General features: G+C 44.8%; 1 long non-coding RNA gene across 2 annotated transcripts; it reads right to left on the minus strand.

Moving 5' to 3' along the window:
- Nucleotides 1-3,381: 3,381 nt before the first annotated feature.
- LOC130284750 (uncharacterized) lies at nt 3,382-19,944 on the minus strand. 2 transcript variants are annotated; one of them, XR_008847132.1, is made up of 3 exons: nt 19,840-19,944; nt 5,959-5,988; nt 3,382-4,090 (listed from the first exon to the last, which is right to left on the minus strand). It is a non-coding gene; the product is annotated as an uncharacterized LOC130284750 (long non-coding RNA). The 2 variants fall into 2 exon arrangements; XR_008847133.1 differs by lacking the exon at nt 19,840-19,944 and adding an exon at nt 17,951-18,010.
- Nucleotides 19,945-25,017: the final 5,073 nt, after the last annotated feature.

Below are 25,017 nucleotides of genomic sequence, written 5' to 3' on the forward strand. Positions count from 1 at the left end.
TGCATGGCATAGCCCCCTATGGGGGCTGAAATAGAAGTGTAAAAAGAAAAAGTTTATAAAAATTAATTAACCCCTTCCCTATTAAAAGTTTAAGTCACCCCCCTTTTCCCATTTTTTAAAATAAAATAATGTAATAAAGAATAAAAATAATCATATGTAGTATCACCATGTGCGTAACTGTCCAAGCTATTGAAATAGAAGGTTATCTAAACCACCCGGTCGAGGGTGTACACGTAAAAAAGAATACCAATTGCGCATTTATGGTCACTTCATATACCATACAAATATTAATAAAAAGTGATAAAAAAAGTCCCATGAAAAAAAAAATGGTACCAATAAAAACTAGAGATGATGGCACAATTTTTTTTCCCTCATATAGCCCCATATGTGGAAAAATAAAAAAGTTATAGGTGTCAGAAGATGCCAATTTTAAACATACTCGTTTTGGTGCATGTAATTGATAATTTTTTTAAAGTATTAAAATAAAATAAAGCCAATATAAACTAGGTATCCTTGTAACCATATGGATCTACAGAATAAAGATAATGTGTAATTTTTACCAAATAATGCACTGCATAAAAACATGAGCCCCCAAAAGTTAAAAAAATTGCATATTTTTTTATTTCACCCCACAAAATATTTTTTTTCTGTTTTGCCGCAGAGTATATTATAAAATAAGTGATGTCGTTACAAAGTACAGTTGGTGATGCAAAAATCAAGAACTTATATGGGTCTGTAGGTGCAAAATTGAAAGCATTATGATTTTTAGAAGGGAAGGGGGAAAAACAAAAATGCAAAAACGGGGGGAAAAACAAAAATGCAAAAACGAAAATTTGCTGCATCCTTAAGGTGAAAATGGTCCTTAAGAGGTTAAACAAAAGCCCTGACCCTCGCAAATGGGGGTGGGTAAGGGTTAATTTACCTATTCTATGTTTGTTGTTGACATATTAGTAACATGTGTACTAAGTATCATGTTAATATCTTTAGCCATTTGGAAGTGATGCTGGAACATACACACACACACACACATACATACACACACATTGAGTTTTATATATATACTAGGTGAGTACCTGGCGTTGCCCAGTTTTTCCTACCTTATCCTTGTGGGGAAGGAAAAGCAACAAAGGAGGAAGCTTTTGTCCTCATATGCTGTCCTTAAATCCTGATCCTATTTCCCCTCCTCACTTCCTGACCCCAAATCCCCTCCTCATATTCTGACCTCATATCCTGTCCTCATATTTTGTCCTCATATGTCAACCTCATATCCCATCCTCATATCCCAGTCCCACATCCTGAACTCATAGCCCGTCCTCATATCCCGCCCTCATATCCCATCCTCATTTCTAATCCTCATATCCTGTCCTAATATCCCGTCCCCATATCCCGTTCCCACATCCCGACCTCATGTCCCATCCCAATACCCCATCCCCATATATAATCCTCATTTTTAATCATCATATCCCGTCCTCAGGTTGGGCTACGTTGTTGTAAAGATATTGTTAGCTGAAAATAAAAGGGGTGTGGCTTAAAGGGTGGGCATGTCTTTGCACGATAGGCATGCAATGCGTTGTGGGTGTAGCTTGCCAGACGGACTGACACATTCCCCAGGAGAAGCAGAGCAGAGCTTGTGGAGTAAGGCACTAGAAGTCCTATATACTTGCATGTGACTTGAAACAAAAACCCCATCCTTCACATAGGGGGTTAATTTAACTATTATATATTTTTATTTGACATAAAAGTAACATGTGACCAAATATTATTGAAATATCTCCAGTCATACGGAAGTTATGCTGAAACACACATTTATCATAGATTTGCATTGGACTTTAAACAAAAACCCTGATCCTCCCAAATGAGGGTATAATTTGGTTAAATTAACTATCCAATATTTTAAGTTGGCCTATAAGTAACATGTGACCAAGTATTATCGAAATATCTCCAGCTGTTTGGAAGTTATGCCGTAACATATATTTCCCATAAACTTGTATGGGACTTTAAATAAAAACCCAGAATCTCTCAAATGGGGATGGGTAAGGGTTAAATTACCTATCCTATGTTTGTTGTAACATGTGTGCCAAGTTTCATGTTAATATCTTTAGCCGTTTGGAAGTGATGATGAAACATACACATACCTACATACTAGAGATGAGCGAACTTACAGTAAATTCGATTCGTCACGAACTTCTCGGCTCGGCAGTTGATGACTTTTCCTGCATAAATTAGTTCAGCTTTCAGGTGCTCCTGTGTGCTGGAAAAGGTGGATACAGTCCTAGGAGACTCTTTCCTAGGAATGTATCCACCTTTTCCAGCCCACCGGAGCACCTGAAGGCTGAACTAATTTACGCAGGAAAAGTTATCAACTGCCAAGCCGAGAAGTTCGTGACGAATCGAATTTACTGTAAGTTCGCTCATCTCTACTACATACACACACACATTGGCCCTGATGTACTATTGTAAACCCAACATGTTTTGTCGGGTTGCACACCAGATTCTGGTGCATTGCGCCAAAAACTCTGTCTGCGACGGAATTTGTGCCAGAATTCTGTCTGCGCCAGAATTCTGTCTGTGCCAGAAATTAAAAACCCGATCAACTTTCCATTTTACTGAGAAAACCCGAAAAAGGGGCATGTCTGTCGGTAAAAGGTGGCATGGTTACAGAAAAGTGGCGTGTTCCCGACATTTTCACAAGAACCCAACAAATTTACTAAGGTTTCCACAGAAAAACCCTACAGATCAGAGCATGTGTAAAAAAAGCAAAATGTAGGAAAAAGTATAAAATGTAGGGAAAGCTTAGTAAATACCGTGCGAAAAAAATTGTAGGAAATTAAAACCCACAAAGAAACCCGTTCTCCGGTCCCTGGCTTCTTCCGCTTTCTGCCAGACGGTGAGTCATGCTGCGCTCAGCGCATCACCCGCCGCAGCAATGTCCTGCTGCAGCCAGTGGTACGCTGAGCCCAGCATGACTCACTGTCCCACAGGAAGTGGAAGAAGCCAGGGACCGGAGAACACGACATCGATACCGGAGCAACGGTGGAATGTAGGAAGGTGAGTTAAAGTTTGGTTTGTTTAGTTTTGCAGCCCGGACACAGAGGAATAAGAAGTAAAAAAAAAAAAAAAAAAAACACCATAGTACTCCTTTAAAGATTGGGGAGTGGACTTCATTGATTTTATTGTGTAGTACATGTGCTGACCCTGTGCTGACCCTGTCTCCGGTGTAAACAGCACAAACTGAAATGTTACTTGTATTGTCAGCCAAGTGTGGGGATTTAGTGTTCAGGGTGAAAACCACAGCATTATAGGAATTTTTAAAATAGAGATAGAGACAAAAAAAAAAAACAAAAAAAAAAAAACATATAGGTAACGTAAAAACATGATGAAAACAGAATTTATTTCTAATTTTTTTTAGCTACATGAATAATATGTTCTTGTGCAATGTGTTTCTGAACTAGAATGGATGCTGCATTTTCTATGTTGATATGAATTGATGGATCCACATTTCTTGGCTAATATTGTGGAAAGGTATAATTTTGTTAAAAGGTATAAAACAAAATAGTTATTGTATTCAAACGCACAGCATAAACATATGATATACACAGAAGGCTTTGAGGTTTTTTATTTATGAAGTAAGTACTGGTCATTTAGAGATATAGTGTCCTACCACTTTATAGATACAGAACATTATTAGTTTTATGGTTTATCAAATGCTCAAATGTGATAATATGTTATAACTATAGCACTGACATAAATGTTTTCAAATAAGAAAAGATAGCGACATTGTGACATTTTGGACATGATTCAAACAAATCTTTGCTGATCTCCAGCAAGAAAAGATAACACGGGGAATTTATAGTAGACACATCTTTGATGATGCTGAATTCCCTGAGACAATGTTTTAGATATTAATGCTTTCCATGTGGCCCAGGTTGACCATGAGGTCCATGTTGGTCATGATGTCCATGCTGGTCATGAGGTCCCTTGCCTTGAGGTGGATGGTGTCCAGGTTCTCCTTTGTGTCCAGGTGGATGGTCTCCATGAGGACCTGGGTGGTGAGGATCAGGATGTGGTTGATGTGGTCCTTGATTTTTTCCTGTAAACACAAGTGAGAGTTCACAAATAAAATAACATGACTGGTAACATTACCCCGTAACTTCTATGGGAGGGTGTGGAGGGCATGTTCGGTGTCACGTGCAGATGTCACTATACAGGGAGGAGGTGAGCTGCCCTTATTTACTTGTTTTCACTAATACAATCCTGTCTTATTTGTCCTCCAGTTTGCCTTCTGCTGGTCCTGTCCCCGGTGTTACCACCTCTGTGACGTTATCCCAGGATGCTGCTCAGTTGTCATGGAAGCTTAAGGCCTTCTGAAGGCTCCTGTGGGTGCTAAGACAGATCTCCTGTCAAGTGTATGTTCACACATGCTGTATAAGATGAGGATTTTATGCTGTGTAAATTAATGTACATCTAGTATTGTTGCGTGTGGAAAAGCCTTAACTATTAAAAACATAACATTATATACCACACAGTAAACTCCAAAAATGAAAAAAAAAAAAAAAAAAATGAATAAAAAACATACAACACCTAGAATTGTATTTTTTTTTGGGGGGGGGGGGGGGGGGGGGTCGGAGACAGACCTCACATCCCAGAAAAATGCTATCTAGCCCAAAATTGTACCAGTAAAAAGAGATCACAGCACAAAAACAAGCCCTCATATAGCCCCATGGATGAAAATAAAGGGGTTAGCTTATGGTGATCTGTATTGCTTGAGTGTAGCTGTAGTTGTGTTCACCTGCAAAATACAGAAAGGCTTAAAACGACCTCCCCCATCCCCCCCCTAAATTTTTAAGAATTTAGTTAGTTGTTTTTTTTTTTTTTCCTTTTTTAATTTCACTGTACAAATATTAATTTTTCATGTTTCACTTTACAAATTGTGGTGAATTGAAGGATGCCCTTGAAAAGTACAATTGGTCCCAAAAAGCCCTCATATAGTATATAGCTCTGTCTATGGGGGGGGGGGGGGGTTGGATGGCTTTTGAAATCTGAGGAGGAAAAAATGAAAGGGTAAAAAGAAAAATAACTTTGGTTATTAAGGGGTTAAATGTGGATAGGGACATTGAAAAATGATTAATAACAACCAGGCATAAAAAATTGTGAACATGGAAAATAAAAATGGGTTTAAAGCAATCATGCTGTGATTATAAATCCCCATGAATAGGTTGCATTAGTCCTGGGCTACACTTTAACTATTAACTGTTAAAGCTGCTGAGGAAAGTCGTACAGTGGGCTGCATGCTGTCACTCAATAGTTAAATCAATCAGTTTTCCAAAAAGAACTGTGGTGTAGCCTAAAACTTTTTCATATACTGATATTGTAATGTTTGTGATGCATCAATATGGTTATTATATAATAAATACTAACATCATATATCATAGGCAATGTGCAGAGGAGAAAATATGAATCTCTAATTACTTATAAAATAAGACTTGAGTGGCAGGTGCAATAGGCCAAAGATACAGCAGGGAAGACTTATTATGCAAGTGGTGTATAATATACTTAAAGGGGTATTCCAGGAAAAAACTTTTTTTTATACATCAATTGGCTCTGTGATGACACCTGTCTCGGGAAACGCCCAGTTTAGAAGCAAATCCCCATAGCAAACCTCTTCTAAACTGGGCGTTTCCCGAGACAGGTGTCATCAGAGAGGATTTAGACAGAAAAGAACAACCTTAACTTCAGAAGCTCATAAGTACTGAAAGGATTAAGATTTTTTAATAGAAGTCATTTACAAATCTGTTTAACTTTCTGGAGCCAGTTGAATACCCCTTTAAAGTAACATTTATGGCATCTTGAAAATGCCCTGAAATATTGACAGCTCCTACAGAGTAGTCAAACTTAGGTCCACAACGATGAAGCGGACAATTCCCTCTGAGGCATAGGATGAAGCGATGAGGTCTTTACCTTGAGTAGGATGGTTCATGATTGCTGTTTCTGAAGAGAGAGAGAAAAGTATTCCATAAATCAACCAAAACACGCAAAAGCCATTGTTTATTGCTATATCCATTTACCGGTGTTGGTGTTCTAGTCACATTGTATTTCCTATAAGTATCAGATATCTAAAGCAATTTGAACAATTTACACTTTGCACTCATGAAGACCAAATTGGAGCACAAGGTCCCCTATTTGGCACCCTCTTTATAAGCCATAAAGGCTAATAAATAGCATCTATCCTTTTGGTGAACCAGAACCCTACACTTATTAGATGGTAATCTTCCCTGAGCCATCTCTTCAGCCATGATCACACACCATAAACAAAGTTGCCATATTTTGTTGTGCTGTTGGTTTTTCTGCTGTTTACGGTAAGCAAAAAGCTGCATATTTTGCCATGTGGAGGCATATTTTTTTTTATGTTATGTGAACATGGCTTTAAAATAATAGAATTATAAAGTGTGCTTCGTTAAAGGGGTAGTCCATATGCTCCAGAGGAAGTTCTGTAGCCTTTCCAGTCAGACACTTTACTCTCTGCTACCTCCTCTGTGCCTGTCAGGAACTGTCCAGAACTTGATAAAATCCCCATAGCAAAACATCTCCTGCTTTGCACAGTTCCTGACATGGACAGAGGTAGCAGCAGAGAGCACCATGTCTGACTGAAAAGAGAACACCACTTCCTGTGGAGCATACAGCAGCTGATAAGTACTGGAAGGGTTAAGATTTTTAAATAGAAGTATTAAAAAAAAAATCTGTATAACTATTTGGCACCAGAGTATTTGAAAACATTATTTTTTTCTCTAGAATACTCCTTGAATTACCCAACCTATTTACCATTGAATGCACACAAAATAATATGGCTAAATGGCTGGAAATTGCCACAGAGAAAAAGTTAGTCAGAACTTTCCCGGCCATTGTGCTGATACTAATAAACGAGTGTAGTTTTCTTTCCCGACAGATATTTTTCCATGGTATTTACTAGTTTTTCCTACGTTTTGATTTTTTTTTTACAGCTGCTTTTATATACAGTCATAGCCAAAAATGGTGTCACCCTTAAATTTTTCTAGAAAATTAAGTATTTCTCACAGAAAAGGATTGCAGTAACACATGTTTTGCTATACACATGTTTATTCCCTTTGTGTGTATTGGAACTAAACCAAAAAAGGGAGGAAAAAAGCAAATTGGACAGAATGTCACACCAAACTCCAAAAATGGGCTGGACAAAATTATTGGCACTCTTAGTCTCTCATTGGAAGGGCGCCTTTTCCCAACAGCAATTTTAAGATCTCTCCACAGGTGTTCAATGGGATTTAGATCTGGACTAATTTCTGGCCACTTCAGAACTCTCCAGTGCTTTGTTGCTATTCATTTCTGGGTGCTTTTTGACATATGTTCGGGGTCATTGTCTTGCTGGAAGACTCAAGTTCTTGGACGCAAACCTAGCTTTCTGACACTGAGCTGTACATTGTTACCCAAAATCCATTGGTAATCCTCATATTTCATGATGCCTTGCACACATTCAAGGCACCCAGTGCCAGAGGCAGCAAAACAACCCCAAAACATCATTGAACCTCCACCATATTTCACTGTAGGTGTTCTCTTCTTTGTAGGCCTAATTCCATTTTAGGTAAACAGTAGAATTATATGCTTTACCCATAAGCTCTATCTTGGTCTCATCTGTCCACAAGACATTTTCCCATAACGACATTGGCTTACTCAAGTTCATTTTGGTAAAATGTAGTCTTGCTTTTTTATGTCTCTCTGTCAGCAGTGGGGTCCTTCTAGGTCTTTTGTCATAGCATTTCATTTCATTTAAATGTCGACGGATAGTTCACGCTGACACTGATGCTCCTGAACCTGCAGGACAGCTTGAATATCTTTGGAACTTGTTTGGGGCTGCTTATCCACCATCCGGACTATCCTGCGTTGACACCTTTCACCAATTTTTCTCTTCCGTCCAGGCCCAGGGACATTAGCTACAGTGCCATGGGTTGCAAACTTCTTGATAATTGTTACGCCGAGCGCTCCGGGTCCCCGCTCCTCCCCGGAGCGCTCGCTACACTCTCGCTCCCGCAGCGCCCCGGTCAGATCCACTGACCGGGTGCGCTGCGATACCGCCTCCAGCCGGGATGCGATTCGCGATACGGGTGGCGCCCGCTCGCGATGCGCACCCCGGCTCCCGTACCTGACTCGCTCTCCGTCGGTCCTGTCCCGGCGCGCGCGGCCCCGCTCCCTAGGGCGCGCGCGCCGGGTCTCTGCGATTTAAAGGGCCACTGCGCCGCTGATTGGCGCAGTGGTTCTAATCAGTACTTTCACCTGTGCACTTCCCTACTTATACCTCACTTCCCCTGCACTCCCTCGCCGGATCTTGTTGCCATTGTGCCAGTGAAAGCGTTCCCTTGTATGTTCCTAGCCTGTGTTCCAGACCTCCTGCCGTTGCCCCTGACTACGATCCTTGCTGCCTGCCCCGACCTTCTGCTACGTCCGACCTTGCTTCTGTCTACTCCCTTGTACCGCGCCTATCTTCAGCAGTCAGAGAGGTTGAGCCGTTGCTAGTGGATACGACCTGGTCACTACCGCCGCAGCAAGTCCATCCCGCTTTGCGGCGGGCTCTGGTGAACACCAGTAGTGACTTAGAACCGGTCCACTAGCACGGTCCACGCCAATCCCTCTCTGGCACAGAGGATCCACCTCCTGCCAGCCGGCATCGTGACAGTAGATCCGGCCATGGATCCCGCTGAAGTTCCTCTGCCTTTTGTCGCCGACCTCACCACGGTGGTCGCCCAGCAGTCACAACAGATAGCGCAACAAGGCCACCAGCTGTCTCAACTGACCGTGATGCTACAGCAGCTACTACCTCAGCTTCAGCAATCATCTCCTCCGCCAGCTCCTGCACCTCCTCCGCAGCGAGTGGCCGCCTCAGGCATACGACTATCCTTGCCGGATAAATTTGATGGGGACTCTAAGTTTTGCCGTGGCTTTCTTTCACAATGTTCCCTGCACTTGGAGATGATGTCGGACCAGTTTCCTACTGAAAGGTCTAAGGTGGCTTTCGTAGTCAGCCTTCTGTCTGGAAAAGCTCTGTCATGGGCCACACCGCTCTGGGACCGCAATGACCCCGTCACTGCCTCTGTACACTCCTTCTTCTCGGAAATTCGAAGTGTATTTGAGGAACCTGCCCGAGCCTCTTCTGCTGAGACTGCCCTGCTGAACCTGGTCCAGGGTAATTCTTCCGTTGGCGAGTACGCCGTGCAATTCCGTACTCTTGCTTCAGAACTTTCCTGGAATAATGAGGCCCTCTGCGCGACCTTTAAAAAAGGCCTATCCAGCAACATTAAAGATGTTCTGGCCGCACGAGAAATTCCTGCTAACCTACATGAACTCATTCATTTAGCCACTCGCATTGACATGCGTTTTTCCGAAAGGCGTCAGGAGCTCCGCCAGGATATGGACTTTGTTCGCACGAGGCGTTTTTTCTCCCCGGCTCCTCTCTCCTCTGGTCCTCTGCAATCCGTTCCTGTGCCTCCCGCCGTGGAGGCTATGCAAGTTGACCGGTCTCGCCTGACACCTCAAGAGAGGACACGACGCCGCATGGAGAATCTCTGCCTGTACTGTGCCGGTACCGAACACTTCCTGAAGGATTGTCCTATCCGTCCTCCCCGCCTGGAAAGACGTACGCAGACTCCGCACAAAAGTGAGACAGTCCTTGATGTCTACTCTGCTTCTCCACGTCTTACTGTACCTGTGCGGATATCTGCATCTACCTTCTCCTTCTCTACTATGGCCTTCTTGGATTCCGGATCTGCAGGAAACTTTATTTTGGCCTCTCTCATCAACAGGTTCAACATCCCAGTGACCAATCTCGCCAGACCTCTTTACATCAATTGCGTTAACAATGAAAGATTGGACTGTGCCGTGCGTTACCGCACGGAACCCCTCCTAATGTGCATCGGACCTCATCACGAAAGAATTGAGTTTTTGGTCCTCTCCAATTGCACTTCCGAAATTCTCCTTGGACTACCCTGGCTTCAACACCATTCCCCAACCCTGGATTGGTCCACAGGGGAGATCAAGAGTTGGGGTACCTCTTGTTTCAAGGACTGCCTTAAACCAGTTACCAGTACTCCCTGCCGTGATCCTGTGGTTCCCCCTGTAACCGGTCTCCCTAAGGTCTATATGGACTTTGCTGATGTGTTTTGCAAAAAACAAGCTGAGACTCTTCCTCCTCACAGGCCTTATGACTGTCCTATTGACCTCCTCCCGGGCACTACTCCACCCCGGGGCAGAATTTATCCTCTGTCCGCCCCAGAGACTCTTGCTATGTCTGAGTACATCCAGGAAAATTTAAAAAAGGGCTTTATCCGCAAATCCTCCTCTCCTGCCAGAGCCGGATTTTTCTTTGTGTCCAAAAAAGATGGCTCCCTACGCCCTTGCATTGACTACCGCGGTCTTAACAAAATCACGGTAAAGAACCGCTACCCTCTACCTCTTATCTCTGAACTCTTTGATCGCCTCCAAGGTGCCCACATCTTTACCAAACTGGACTTAAGAGGTGCTTATAATCTCATCCGCATCAGAGAGGGGGATGAATGGAAAACGGCATTTAACACTAGAGACGGACACTTTGAGTATCTGGTCATGCCCTTTGGCCTGTGCAACGCCCCTGCCGTCTTCCAAGACTTTGTTAATGAAATTTTTCGTGATCTCTTATATTCCTGTGTTGTTGTGTATCTGGACGATATCCTGATTTTTTCTGCCAACCTAGAAGAACACCGCCAGCATGTCCGCATGGTTCTTCAGAGACTTCGTGACAATCAACTTTATGCCAAGATGGAGAAATGTCTGTTTGAATGTCAATCTCTTCCTTTCCTAGGATACTTGGTCTCTGGCCAGGGACTACAAATGGATCCAGACAAACTCTCTGCCGTCTTAGATTGGCCACGCCCCTCCGGACTCCGTGCTATCCAACGTTTTTTGGGGTTCGCCAATTATTACAGACAATTTATTCCACATTTTTCCACCATTGTGGCTCCTATCGTGGCTTTAACCAAAAAGAATGCCAATCCTAAGTCATGGCCTCCTCAAGCGGAAGACGCCTTTAAACAGCTCAAATCTGCCTTTTCTTTTGCTCCCGTGCTCTCCAGACCTGACCCATCTAAACCCTTCCTATTGGAGGTAGATGCCTCCTCAGTAGGAGCGGGAGCGGTCCTTCTACAAAAAAATTCTTCCGGGCATGCTGTTACTTGTGGTTTTTTTTCTAGGACCTTCTCTCCGGCGGAGAGGAACTACTCCATCGGGGATCGAGAGCTACTAGCCATTAAATTAGCACTTGAGGAATGGAGGCATCTGCTGGAGGGATCAAGATTTCCAGTTATTATTTACACCGATCACAAAAATCTCTCCTATCTCCAGTCTGCCCAACGGCTGAATCCTCGCCAGGCCAGGTGGTCTCTGTTCTTTGCCCGGTTTAATTTTGAAATTCACTTTCGGCCTGCCGATAAGAACATCAGGGCCGATGCTCTCTCTCGTTCCTCGGATGCCTCGGAAGTAGAGCTTTCTCCGCAACACATCATTCCTCCTGACTGCCTGATCTCCACTTCTCCAGCCTCCATCAGGCAAACTCCTCCAGGGAAGACCTTCGTCACTCCACGCCAACGCCTCGGAATCCTCAAATGGGGTCACTCCTCCCATCTCGCAGGCCATGCGGGCATCAAGAAATCCGTGCAACTCATCTCTCGTTTCTATTGGTGGCCGACTCTGGAGACGGATGTTGTTGATTTTGTGCGGGCCTGCACTGTCTGTGCCCGGGATAAGACTCCTCGCCAGAAGCCCGCTGGTCTTCTTCATCCTCTGCCTGTTCCCGAACAACCTTGGTCTCTGATTGGTATGGACTTTATTACAGACTTACCCTCATCCCGTGGCAACACTGTTGTTTGGGTGGTCGTTGATCGATTCTCCAAGATGGCACATTTCATCCCTCTTCCTGGTCTTCCTTCTGCGCCTCAGTTGGCAAAACAATTTTTTGTACACATTTTTCGTCTTCACGGGTTGCCCACGCAGATCGTCTCGGATAGAGGCGTCCAATTCGTGTCAAAATTCTGGAGGGCTCTCTGTAAACAACTCAAGATTAAATTAAACTTTTCTTCTGCTTATCATCCTCAATCCAATGGGCAGGTAGAAAGAATTAACCAGGTCCTGGGTGATTATTTACGGCATTTTGTTTCCTCCCGCCAGGATGACTGGGCAGATCTTCTACCATGGGCCGAATTCTCGTATAACTTCAGAGTTTCGGAATCTTCTTCCAAATCCCCATTTTTCGTGGTGTACGGCCGTCACCCTCTTCCCCCCCTCCCTACTCCCTTGCCCTCTGGTTTGCCCGCTGTGGATGAAATAACTCGTGATCTTTCCACCATATGGAAAGAGACCCAAAATTCTCTCTTACAGGCTTCATCACGCATGAAGAAGTTTGCTGATAAGAAAAGAAGAGCTCCCCCCATTTTTTCTCCCGGAGACAAGGTATGGCTCTCCGCTAAATATGTCCGCTTCCGTGTTCCCAGCTACAAATTGGGACCACGCTATCTTGGTCCTTTCAAAATTTTGTGCCAGATTAATCCTGTCTCTTATAAACTTCTTCTCCCTCCTTCTCTTCGTATTCCTAATGCCTTTCACGTTTCTCTTCTTAAACCACTCATCATCAACCGTTTCTCTCCTAAACTTATCTCTCCCACTCCTGTCTCCGGTTCTTCAGACATCTTTCCTGTAAAGGAGATACTGGCCTCCAAAAAGGTCAGAGGAAAAACCTTCTTTTTGGTTGACTGGGAGGGCTGTGGTCCTGAAGAGAGATCCTGGGAACCTGAGGACAATATCCTAGATAAAAGTCTGGTCCTCAGGTTCTCAGGCTCCAAGAAGAGGGGGAGACCCAAGGGGGGGGGGGGTACTGTTACGCCGAGCGCTCCGGGTCCCCGCTCCTCCCCGGAGCGCTCGCTACACTCTCGCTCCCGCAGCGCCCCGGTCAGATCCACTGACCGGGTGCGCTGCGATACCGCCTCCAGCCGGGATGCGATTCGCGATACGGGTGGCGCCCGCTCGCGATGCGCACCCCGGCTCCCGTACCTGACTCGCTCTCCGTCGGTCCTGTCCCGGCGCGCGCGGCCCCGCTCCCTAGGGCGTGCGCGCGCCGGGTCTCTGCGATTTAAAGGGCCACTGCGCCGCTGATTGGCGCAGTGGTTCTAATCAGTACTTTCACCTGTGCACTTCCCTACTTATACCTCACTTCCCCTGCACTCCCTCGCCGGATCTTGTTGCCATTGTGCCAGTGAAAGCGTTCCCTTGTATGTTCCTAGCCTGTGTTCCAGACCTCCTGCCGTTGCCCCTGACTACGATCCTTGCTGCCTGCCCCGACCTTCTGCTACGTCCGACCTTGCTTCTGTCTACTCCCTTGTACCGCGCCTATCTTCAGCAGTTAGAGAGGTTGAGCCGTTGCTAGTGGATACGACCTGGTCACTACCGCCGCAGCAAGTCCATCCCGCTTTGCGTCGGGCTCTGGTGAACACCAGTAGTGACTTAGAACCGGTCCACTAGCACGGTCCACGCCAATCCCTCTCTGGCACAGAGGATCCACCTCCTGCCAGCCGGCATCGTGACAATAATGTTGCGCACTGTGGACAAAGGCAAACCCAGATCTCTGGAGATGGACTTGTAACCTTGAGATTGTTGATATTTTTCCAATATTTTAGTTTTCAATCCTCTTCTGACAGACAGTTCTCTTCTCCTCTTTCTGTTGTCCATGCTTAGTGTGGCACACACAGACACACAATGCAAAGACTAAGTAAATTTCTCTCCTTTTTATCTGCTTTTAGGTGTTATTTTTATATCGCTCACACCTGTTACTTGACCCAGGTGAGTTTAACCCCTTAAGGAGCAGGCCATTTTACACCTTAGGACCAGAGCGTTTTTTGAACATCTGAACACTGTCACGTTAAACATTAATAACTCTGGAATGCTTTTAGTTATCATTCCAAGAATGTTTTTTCGTGACCTATTCTACTTTAACACAGTGGTAACATTTTGTGGCAACTTGCATCCTTTCATGATGAAAAATCCCAAAATTTGATGAAAAAAATGAAAATTTTGCATTTTTCTAACTTTGAAGCTCTCTGCTTGTAAGGAAAATGGATATTCAAAATAAAAATGTTTTGGATTACATATACAATATGTCTACTTTATGTTTGCATCATAAAATTGCTGAGTTTTTACTTTTGGAAGACACAAAAGAGCTTCAAAGTTCAGCATCAATTTTCAAATTTTTCACAAAATTTTCAAACTCACTATTTTTTAGTGACCAGTTCAGTTTTGAAGTGGATTTGTAGGGTCTTCATATTAGAAATACCCCATAAATGACCCCATTATAAAAACTACACCCCCCCCCCCAAAGTATTCAAAATGATATTCAGTAAGTGTTTTAACCCTTTAGGTGTTTCACAGGAATAGCAGCAAAGTGAAGGAGAAAATTCAAAATCTTCATTTTTTACACTCACATGTTCTTGTAGACCCAATTTTTTAATTTTTGCAAGGGGTAAAAGGAGAACATTTTTACTGGTATTTGTAGCCCAATTTCTCTCGAGTAAGCACATACCTCATATGTCTATGTAAATTGTTCAGCGGGCGCATTAGAGGGCTCAGAAGGGAAGGAGCGACAAGGGGATTTTGGAGAGAACATTTTTCTGAAATGGTTTTTGGGGGGCATGTCACCTTTAGGAAGCCCCTAGGGTGCCAAAACAGCAAAAAAAAAATGGCATACCATTTTGGAAACTAGACCCCTCGGGGAACGTTACAAGGAATTAAGTGAGCCTTAATACCCCACAGGTGTTTCATGACTTACGCAAATGTTAAAAAAAATAATTTTTTTTACATAAAATGCTTGTTTTCCCTAAAATTTTAAATTTTTTAAAAGGGTAATAGCAGAAAATACCCCCCAAAATTGGAAGCCCAATTTCTCCCGATTCAGAAAACACCCCATATGAGGGTGAAAAAGTCTCAGAAGAGGAGTAGTCACATTTGGCTTTTTGGAAGCAAATTTTGCTCTGGGGGCATGCCGCATTTAGGAAGCCCCTCTGGTGCCTGGACAGCAAAAAAAAAAAACACATGGCATTATATTTTTGAAACTAGACCCCTTGGGGAACGTAACAAGGGGTAAAGTGAACCTAAATACCCCATAGGGGTTTCACGACTTTTGCATATGTTAAAATAAAAATTTTACCGAAAATGCTTGGTTTCCCAAAAATGTTTCATTTTTACAAAGGGTTAAAGCAGAAAATACCCCTCAAAATTTTAAGCCCAATTTCTCCCTATTAAGAAAACACCCCATGTGGGGGTGAAAAGTCCTCTGCTGGCGCACTACAGGTCTCAGAAGAGGAGTTGTCACATTTGGCTTTTTGGAAGCAAATTTTGCTCTGGGAGCATGCCGCATTTAGGAAGCCCCTATGGTGCCAGGACAGCAACAAAAAAAAAAACACATGGCATTATATTTTGGAAACTAGACCCCTTGGGGAACGTAACAAGGGGTAAAGTGAACCTTAATACCCCACAGGGGTTTCACGACTTTTGCATATGTAAAAAAAAAATTTTTACCTAAAATGCTTGTTTTCCCAAAAATGTTACATTTTTACAAAGGGTTAAAGCAGAAAAATTAGGGGGTCGGGGGGGATGGATTTTTTTTTTTTTTTTACTTTTTTTTTTTCTTTTTTGAAAACTTTTTTTACTTTATTAAATCCTACCTGTCCCTGCAATCCGCTATCCCTATTCTGAGGCTCCTGAGGGGGCTCCGGAGCTCTGAGGGGGGATCCACGGTCTTCTCCTCACTGCTGCACCCGCTGACTGAACACAGAGAGCGGGTGCAGCAGCGGGAATGGACCGTTAACCCCTCCTCTGCCGCACTGCTATTGGCTGGACGATCGCCGGCCAATAGCAGCGTTGCTGGGGCGGCGACAGTATTGTCACCGCTCCCCAGCAACGGCAGGTGATCGGCGGTGGATTGTACACCGCCGATCACCATTTATTACCGGGTAAACAGGTCACAAGTGACCCGAATGACCCGAATCGCCGAAGATCGCTTGCGTAATTTTGCAAGCGATCTCCCGCGATCGCCGACATGCGGGGGTCCCGGGACCCCCCTAGGCATTTGCACGGCATGCCTGCTGAACGATTACAGCAGACATGCCGTTCCGATCTCTGCCTGGCGCGCGGCAGAGACCGGAGAAACACCAGGACGTTCTGGAACGTCCTTGGTCCTTAAAGCCCAGGGTGCGGGGACGTTCCAGAACGTCCTTGGTCCTTAAGGGGTTAAAGGAGAATCCCATGCTTGATTATTTGACTATGCTACAGGGGCTGTAAAGTTAGTGTAGTTCATAATATAGTGTCTGTACCTGTGTGTGATGGTTTTCTCACAATTCTTATGTGATTTTCACTCCAATGTTTATTTTTAACAGCATACAAAATGACTGTTGTCTCAGATTTTTCCCAGGTTGCAATGCGGCCGAGACCTGACTCACTAGTCAGCTGATGACAGGGAGCCTGTCTGCTTCAATGGGTGCAGGGATCGCTAGGTAGTAGAGAGATCAATCTGCACCAATGCAACAGCTGTAGGCACCCTGATTGAAAACCACAGGTCTTTTGAATGGATGCAGCTCCTTTATGTTTCAATGGGTGGGGTGGCTGATGTGTGGGAGGGAGGGAAATGGAATTATGGGATTTGTAGTCAAAAAAAGAAAACTGAAACAGGAAATACCAGTTCGCAAAAAGCTAGCCACAATATTATGGTAATCTTACAACATAGCCATTTAGCCCCAAGACAAGCACAGATCCTTCCTAAGCATGTCTATTATTGTCTGCCAGGTACATACTAAAATCACCTTATGGTGGATAACCCTTTTAATAATGACTAATAAAGTGTAAAAAAAAAAAAAAAAAAGTTTAGCAAAAGTAAAAAAAAAAAAAATACCCATTAACCCCTTCCATATTAAACGTTTAAATCACCCCCCTTGTCCAAATTCTATCTAAAAAAATATATAAACATAATAAAAATAAACATGTGGTATCGCTGCGTGCATAAATGTCTGAACCATAAAAATATTATGTTAATTAAAACGCACGGTCAAGGATTAACATTTATCCAAATCCAATCCAAATCCAAAATTGCATATTTTTGGTCACTTGGTATACCCTAAAAAATTTTGGGGAAAAAAACGACCAAAAAGTCCTATGAAAAAAAATGGTACTGATAACAACTACAATACAGAGCAAAAAAATTAGCCCGCAAACATCCCCGTATATGGAAAAATAAAAAAGTTATAGGGGTCAGAAGAGGACATTTTTAAACCTACAAATTTTCGTGGATGAAGTTATAATTGTTTAGCAGAAGTAAAACAAAAGGAAACCTATATAAGTTGAGTATCCTTGTAATCGTATGGACCTACAGAATAAAGATAAGGTGTCAATTTTAAGTGTTCTGTGTAGAATCGGAAGTCCCCAAAAGTTACAAAATGCCGGGTTTTTTTTCAACTTAGCCCCACAAATATTTTTTTTCTGGTTTCGCCGTAGATTTTGGGGGGAAATTATTGAAATCATTACAAAGTGAAATTGGTGGCACAAAAAACAAGCCCTCATATGGGTCTGTAGGTGAAAAATTTTAAGCGGTTTGATTTTTAGAATGTGAGGAAGAAAAAACGAAAGTGCAAAAATGTAAAAACCTGTGGTCCTTAAGGGGTTAAATACTTCAAAAAATTTCAACTCACTTCCCTGACAAATTTGATTCATATATTTTATATCCCGTTTATCCCAAAATATCCAATCCAACCCACTTGTGAATTCTACCAGTGTCCCATTCTGCCATAGCGGAGTGAAAATTAAACTCTGTGTGATATCACACATTTTAGCATATAATATAGCAAGAGGTGTGACATCTTACGTGTTCCATCCAGCTTCTAAAATTTCATATATGTCCTCATAGCCTCTTTGGTCAGTTTCGTAAAACCATCTCAGTGAATAAGTATTTTTCCATCTTTTAACATTTAGTAATTTATTGTATATACTCGAATATAAGCCCAGTTTTCAGCACGATTTTTCGTGCTGAAAACGCCCCCTCGGCTTATACTCGAGTGAACTCTCTGCCTGTCAAGCCCTTCTCAGTGGTCTTCAACCTGGGGACCTCCAGATGTTGCAAAACTACAACTCCCAGCATGCCCAGGCTGGGAGTTGTAGTTTTGAAACCTCTGGAGGACCGCAGGTTGAAGACCACTGCGGCCTTCGTCATCATCCAGACACCCCCCCCCCCCCCTTTAGTTTTCTACTCACCTCCCCTCGGTGGGAAGGAAGGGTGAGCTGGTCCGGGCCATCTATGCTGCAGGGACCGCCCGGTGGGGAGGGTTAGATATTCCGGGCTGTCTATTTTCACCGGGGGGCCCTCTTCTCCGCACTCCGGGCCCGGCCCCGGACTAGTGATGTTGCCTTGACAACGACGCACAGGGATGCACATGAACGTCCCTGTGCGTGGAGAAGAGGCCCCCCTGGTGAAAATGGAGAGCCCCGAACGACTAACCCTCCCCACCGGATGGTCCCTGCAGCATAGTTGGCCCGGACCAGCTCACCCTTCCTTCCCACCGAGGGGAGGCGAGTAGAAAACTAAAGGGGGGGTCTGGATGATGACGAAGGCTGCAGTGGTCTTCAACCTGCGGACCTCCTGAGGTTTCTAAACTACAACTCCCAGCATGCCCGGTCAGCCGATGGCTGTCCGGGCATGCTGGGAGTTGTAGTTTTGCAACATATGGAGGTCCTCAGGTTGAAGACCACTGATGAAGGGATTGACATGCGGTGATCATGAAGGGGGGGGGGGGATGATGACCGGGGGTCTGGATGATGACATGGGGGGGATGATGTATTTCCCACCCTAGGTTTATAGTCGAGTCAATAACTTTTCCTGGGTTTTTGGGGTGAAATTAGGGGCCTCGGCTTATATTCGGGTCGGCTTATACTCGAGTATATAACGTAATGGTTGGAAAATAAAGCTTTAATTCAGGGAGGCTAAATTATTACTTAAAAGTGGAGAGTTAGTAGGGATTTTTGGATTTCTTGTCGGAAACTCTGGCACACAACACATACGACACAAAAAAAAACTACAAAATCTACATGAAAAAGCCTTAGTAAATGAAGCGGATTGTATAAATTAATTAAAAAATATTTCTGTTAAACGTCATCCTGCAACAACTAAGATTTAAAACACTATTTTACTTTGTAAAATGTGGACCTGCCCCAGTAATGTTGCCTAATGTCTTCTAGTTTGATACACTTTCTGTAAAAAAAATGTAAAACATTTTTTGAAACATTTTTCGCATTTAGAAATATAATAAATAGTGAGAATACAAATGACTACAGAGGGTTAGGAATATTTTTCTTGGGTTTGAATTGAGAAAATAAGAAATGTCATGGATGAGTGACTATGGAATATGACATTACTCCTTATCCCTATAAATCAGTGATATCGCATCTACAGTCATACATAAAAAGACTAGAATTTCCAGAGTAAAATAAAACTTCTGGGGGCATTGTGTTCAGAACAGCATCTTACAATGAATCATTCCGATGTAAATCATCATACACTTTGGACTATCATGATCATTTATCATTTATGACAAAGCTCCAACCAACACCAGCTATATGAAGTTATGCAATTCATGAATACATAGACAATCTGAATAAATGCCCAGGGCTGTACCATATAATATACAGGATATTGCCTAAACAATATCTGTATGTTGCTCAATCGCGATATAGTTTTTATAAGTCAATTAATACACGTACCTTGCTCTGAAATGGATGAGATCTTGTGATTGTTCAAAACGTCTATCAATATTTATAGATGAACAAGAAGGCAGTTTGTAACCAATCACGGGATTAAACAGAGACAAAGGCCATCTCAGTGTTGTATTGACTATATGCCAGACACAAGGTTGTCTTAGTCATCTAACTATTCATATCAAAATATGTGGCGTGACCGATGCAAGAGAAGAAAAACCTGTTTATATTTGTGAAATGCTACAGCCCACTTTATTAATAGCATAAGAGATGTTTTGCTACTTGTATTCTGCTGTAGGATTAAGTAATCATAGATATTAACACTACTGTATGTTCCCACGGTTTATTTAACATTAATAAAATACACTGTGGAATATGCTGCAGTCATCCATTGCATACACATATAAGTGCAGTAAGCTATATATTGGAGAAGTTCTCTCTATCTCTCACTATAGAGTACTGTATTAGTGTATTTTAATGGGATTCAGCTTCAGTCTGTCTCCTTCTGAGGGGTTTGTCTGTGTCAGCTTTTATAGACAGGAGAAGCTACACCTGCACCCATGTGCTTCACTGCACAGCAGTTTTCTCTGAACCATGGACAGCAAAGGGGCGGGAAGATTGACTTTAAAGGGGTACTCTGCCCTTGGACATCTTATTCCTATCCAAAGGATAGGGGAGAAGATGTCTGATCACGGGGGTACTGCCGCTGGGTCCCGCTGCTGGTATCTCCCACGATCTCCCTGCAGCACGAACGCTGGCTGCGGCATCGGAGGCTCGTGATGTCTTGGCCATGCCGCATGTGACGTCACGACCACGCACCTCAATGCAAGTCTATACGAAGGGCGTGGCTGCCTTCACACCCTCTCCCATAGGCTTGCATTGAGATGGAGGGCGTGACGGCACTTCGTTCCGTGCACCGGATGACTGCAATGCCACAGGAGAGATTGCAGGGGTCCCAGGGGACAAGATGTCTAGGGGCAGAGTACCCCTTTAATGGGAGCGTCTAAACATAACTGTACATAACAATGTCACTTTTTCCAGAAAAATTTCTGTCACGTATGGGCAGGGAAGAGTGATGCCCTGAACTCATCCGCTCCCACTAGCCCTGCCATGGTGACAGTCCCTGCCTGGTCAAACGTCAAGAAAATAAACTATAATACAGGAGAAAGTCGGGAAACTTTATGGAATAACACACACTAACAGAAATAATAACTAAACATACACACAATATGTCACAGTTCACAAGCCGAGTCGGTACCAAGAGATAACAGAAAAGTCAAATCGCAGAGACAGGAGAGGAGTCAGAGAGCGGAGCCGGGAGTGGGTGCTGGCTGACACTGCTTTCCTCACTGTTAGCACCAGTGGGTGCTTCAGAGGTTCTGGGTAGTGAGCCCCCCTTTGAGCATGCTGACAAATATATAGGTGGTGGCCAGGTCCTGCCCCCCCCCCCACCCAGTCACAGCAGCCCCCCACCTTCTCAGTCCCCCCTGCTGTTTAATGACAGCATGCAGACTGTCAGTCGGCAACCGTGTGACCATGTAGCTTCCAGGTCTGTGCGGCATTGCTGTAGGCGCAAGTCCAGATCGTCCTCCTGGGGTTCTGGCCGCTCTGGGAGGAGCAGGACCACTGGGTCATCCTGAAGGTACAGTAGACGTTACCTCCAGGAGTCAAGGAGCAGGGATAGGTCCCGTAGGTCCCGGTCCTACCGCTGGCGGTTGCTTTCCTCCTCAGGGGAGAGTTCCTGGTGCTCCGCCAGCCTGGATAGGAGGTCTCACAGACGAGCTGGGCAGCGGCATAGATCCAGGTCGTCGAGATCTTCCTGCGGGGGTAGTAAGCCCTGCGCAGTTGCAGTTCCTGCGCCAGTGGAGGTTGTGGAGCTGGTTCCTAAGACGTCCTCGAGTGGACCCTCATCGTCTTCCGTGAGTGTTCCTGCGCAGAATGATGAGTTTGATTTTGCTGGGGTTTGGGGTAAGGCGGGTGGGGCGGCTGAGTTGTTGCCCACACTTAAGGCCGTTCTTGCTTGATTGGAGGGGCAGCAATCTGTCCCTTTGGCCCAAGTTAGGAAGGTGTCCCCGGTGAGGGCAGGTGTTCACAAGGAAGCAATCTTTTGTGGCATTAGTCCTTTGGGGGCGCATGTGGAGGAGGAAGTGAAGGAAAAGATCAGGGGTAACCAGTATGTGGGCTTGTGGTCCTTGGTTTCAGTGGATCAACACATCATTGACACGGAACGTAGGCCCCAGTCTGAGACGTCCTTCCTGGCTAGGCCACGGGTTGCTAAGACGATGGGGAATTGGTTGCAGGCGTTCTCTGTCATGGGCTGCATTATGGGCGAGAAGCATCCGGAACGATGTTCAGAGCTTTTCCTTTATATGGATAAGGCTCATGGGGGTATGGCCTGGGGGTGTTATGATGAGGAATTTCGCCGGCGGTTGGCGTTGATGCCGAAGGTGGGTTGGGGGGTGAAGGTGACCAATGTGTGGTTGTGCTTGATGATGGCCCAGAAAGGGGCATCCTTTCAGCCCGGGGCCGCTGATCAGTCTGGGGCTTCGGAATCAGTGGCCATGCGTCGACCCGATGCCTGTTGACTATACAATGAGGGGCACTGTTGGTTCCTCAGCTTGTGCAAGTACAAGCACAAGTGTTCATCCTGCAGAGGTGAACTGGCAAGGGGCTCGGGATGCTGAGGCCATTGAGAGGTCTTGACACTTGTTGAACTAACGGATGGCTAGATTTGTGTGGTCTTAAGGTGGGGTGGTGGTCCGACACAGAGAGCTCGAGGGTGACAATAGGTGGTTTATGATTGATGATGGTGTCCACCTCAATGAAATTGGGCTGGATATATTTCTGTCGGGGCTCCAGGACGGGTTGGAGCAGGCTCTTTTCATTCTAGGTGGCGGTCGGAGCACCGTGTAGGTGTACACGGGCTCCTCGGTGGCGTGGAGAGTATCGTCTTTGGAAGGAAAAGAGGCCGTTGGCCGTGTGAGCGCGCCCCCCCCCCCCAGATGCGGCCGGTCCCCCCTGCACCCCCCACGCTACGCCTCTGGGAGGGGGATAAGGGTACTCCCAGAGGCTATATTAAGCCCTCGTCCCCCTGCCTCTTCCTCTTTTGTGCTCACCAGCATCTGAAGGTCCCTCCCACCCTCCCTGTTGTGGTTTTTCCTGTTGTATTTCTTGTGTAATGTCGGCCGTGGGCCCTGTTGTGGGGTTCGTCGGTCTCTGTTCCCCCTGTTTATGTATATAGCAACATAGTAATATAGTTCATGAGGTTGAAAAAAGACCAGAGTCCATCAAGTTCAACCTATATCCCTAATAAAGTCCCTACAAAAAAAAAAATATATATATATATATACCGTATTTATCGGGGTATACCACGCACCGGCCTATAACACGCACCCTCATTTTACCAAGGATATTTGGGTAAAAAAAGTTTTTTACCCAAATATCCATGGTAAAATGAGGGTGCGTGTGTGTGCGTGTATACCCCGATATACCCCCAGGAAAGGCAGGGGGAGAGAGGCCGTCGCTGCCCGCTTCTCTCCCCCTGCCTTTCCTGGGGTCTAGAGCGCTGCTGTCGGCCCTTCTCACCCCCTGGTTATCGACAGCCAGGGGGAGAGAAGGGGCAGCGGCACCCATTGCCGGCGCCGCTGCCCCGTTGCCTCCCCCCATCCCCGGTGGCATAATTACCTGAGTCGGGTCCGCGCTGCTGCAGGCCTCCGGCGTGCGTCCCCAGCGTCGTTGCTATGCACGGAGCGGCGCACTGACGTCATGCGCCGCACCGTTCAGCGCATAGCAACGACGCCGGGGACGCACGCCGGAGGCCTGCAGCAGCGCGGACCCGACTCAGGTAATTATAGGTGCCGCAGCCCCTTCTCTCCCCCTGGCTGTCGGCGCCGCTTCTCTCCCCCTGGCTATCGGCGCCGGCACCGATAGTCAGGGGGACAGAACGGGCAGCGGCGCCGATAACCAGGGGGTGAGAAGGGCCGACAGCAGCGCTCTAGACCCCAGGAAAGGCAGGGGGAGAGAAGCGGGCAGCAACGGCCTCTCTTCCCCTGCCTTTCCTGGGGGTGTATCGGCGTATAACACGCACACAGACTTTAGGCCAAAAATTTTAGCCTAAAAAGTGCGTGTTATACGCCGATAAATACGGTATATATATATATATATATATATATATATATATATAAAAGAAGGTTATCTTGATATTTTATTGCAATTTCCGGGCTTATTTGTATATTTATGGCATTGTTTTGTAGTGCTTTACTCTTTTTGACACAGGTACTTTGCAGTCACAGCTGGCGTGGATAGTATTGTCTGTGGAAGTAAAAGAGGCGGTTGGCATTCATGCCCGTCGTGGACACGGCAGGGCATACTGCTTCGGCTGAGAGAATCTAAGCTACATGTTAATGTTACTGCTCTGCATATGTTTATATATAGATAGATATATATTTGAAGTTATGTTTTAATAAAAGAGCTGTGACCATCACACAGCCCATTTAAATTGGAACTGTTGTGGAGTGTTTAATTTCAAGGGGTTATCCAGAAAAAACTATATATATCAACTGGCTCCAGAGAGTTAAACAGATTAGTAAATTACTTCTATTAAAAAATCTTAATCCTTTCAGCACTTCTGATCTGCTGAAGTTGAGTTGTTCTTTTCTGTCTAAGTGCTCTCTGATGAAACGTGTCTCGTGAACTGTCCAGAGTAGAAGCAAATCCCCATAGAAAACCTCTTCTACTCTGTGTAGATCCCGAGACAAGCAAAGATGTCAGCAGAGAGCACTGTTGCCAGACAGAAAAGAACAACTTAACTTCAGCAGCTGATAATTGTTGGAAGGAGTAAGATTTTTTAATAGAAGTAATTTACAAATCTGTTTAACTTTCTGGAGCCAGTTGATACATTAAAAAACCGTTTTTTCCTAGAATACCCCTTTAAGGGGAGAAGGGGAGGGAAAGAGTTCCTGTTAGTAGGAGGGTCGTTCCATGAAGTCTGTGTGTGTGTTTGTCGGGGGGCTGTGTATGTGTATATGGGGGCTGTGTATGTGTATATGGGAACTGTGTATGTGTGTGGGCTGTGTATGTGTGTTTGTGGGGGGGGGACATGAGAATAGGGGCTGTGTATGTGTGTGAGGGGGGACATGTGTATAGGGGCTGTGCGCATATGTGTGAGGGCTGTATCTGTGTATG

Source organism: Hyla sarda, chromosome 8 (genome assembly GCF_029499605.1).
Source record: "Hyla sarda isolate aHylSar1 chromosome 8, aHylSar1.hap1, whole genome shotgun sequence".
NCBI lineage: Eukaryota > Metazoa > Chordata > Amphibia > Anura > Hylidae > Hyla > Hyla sarda.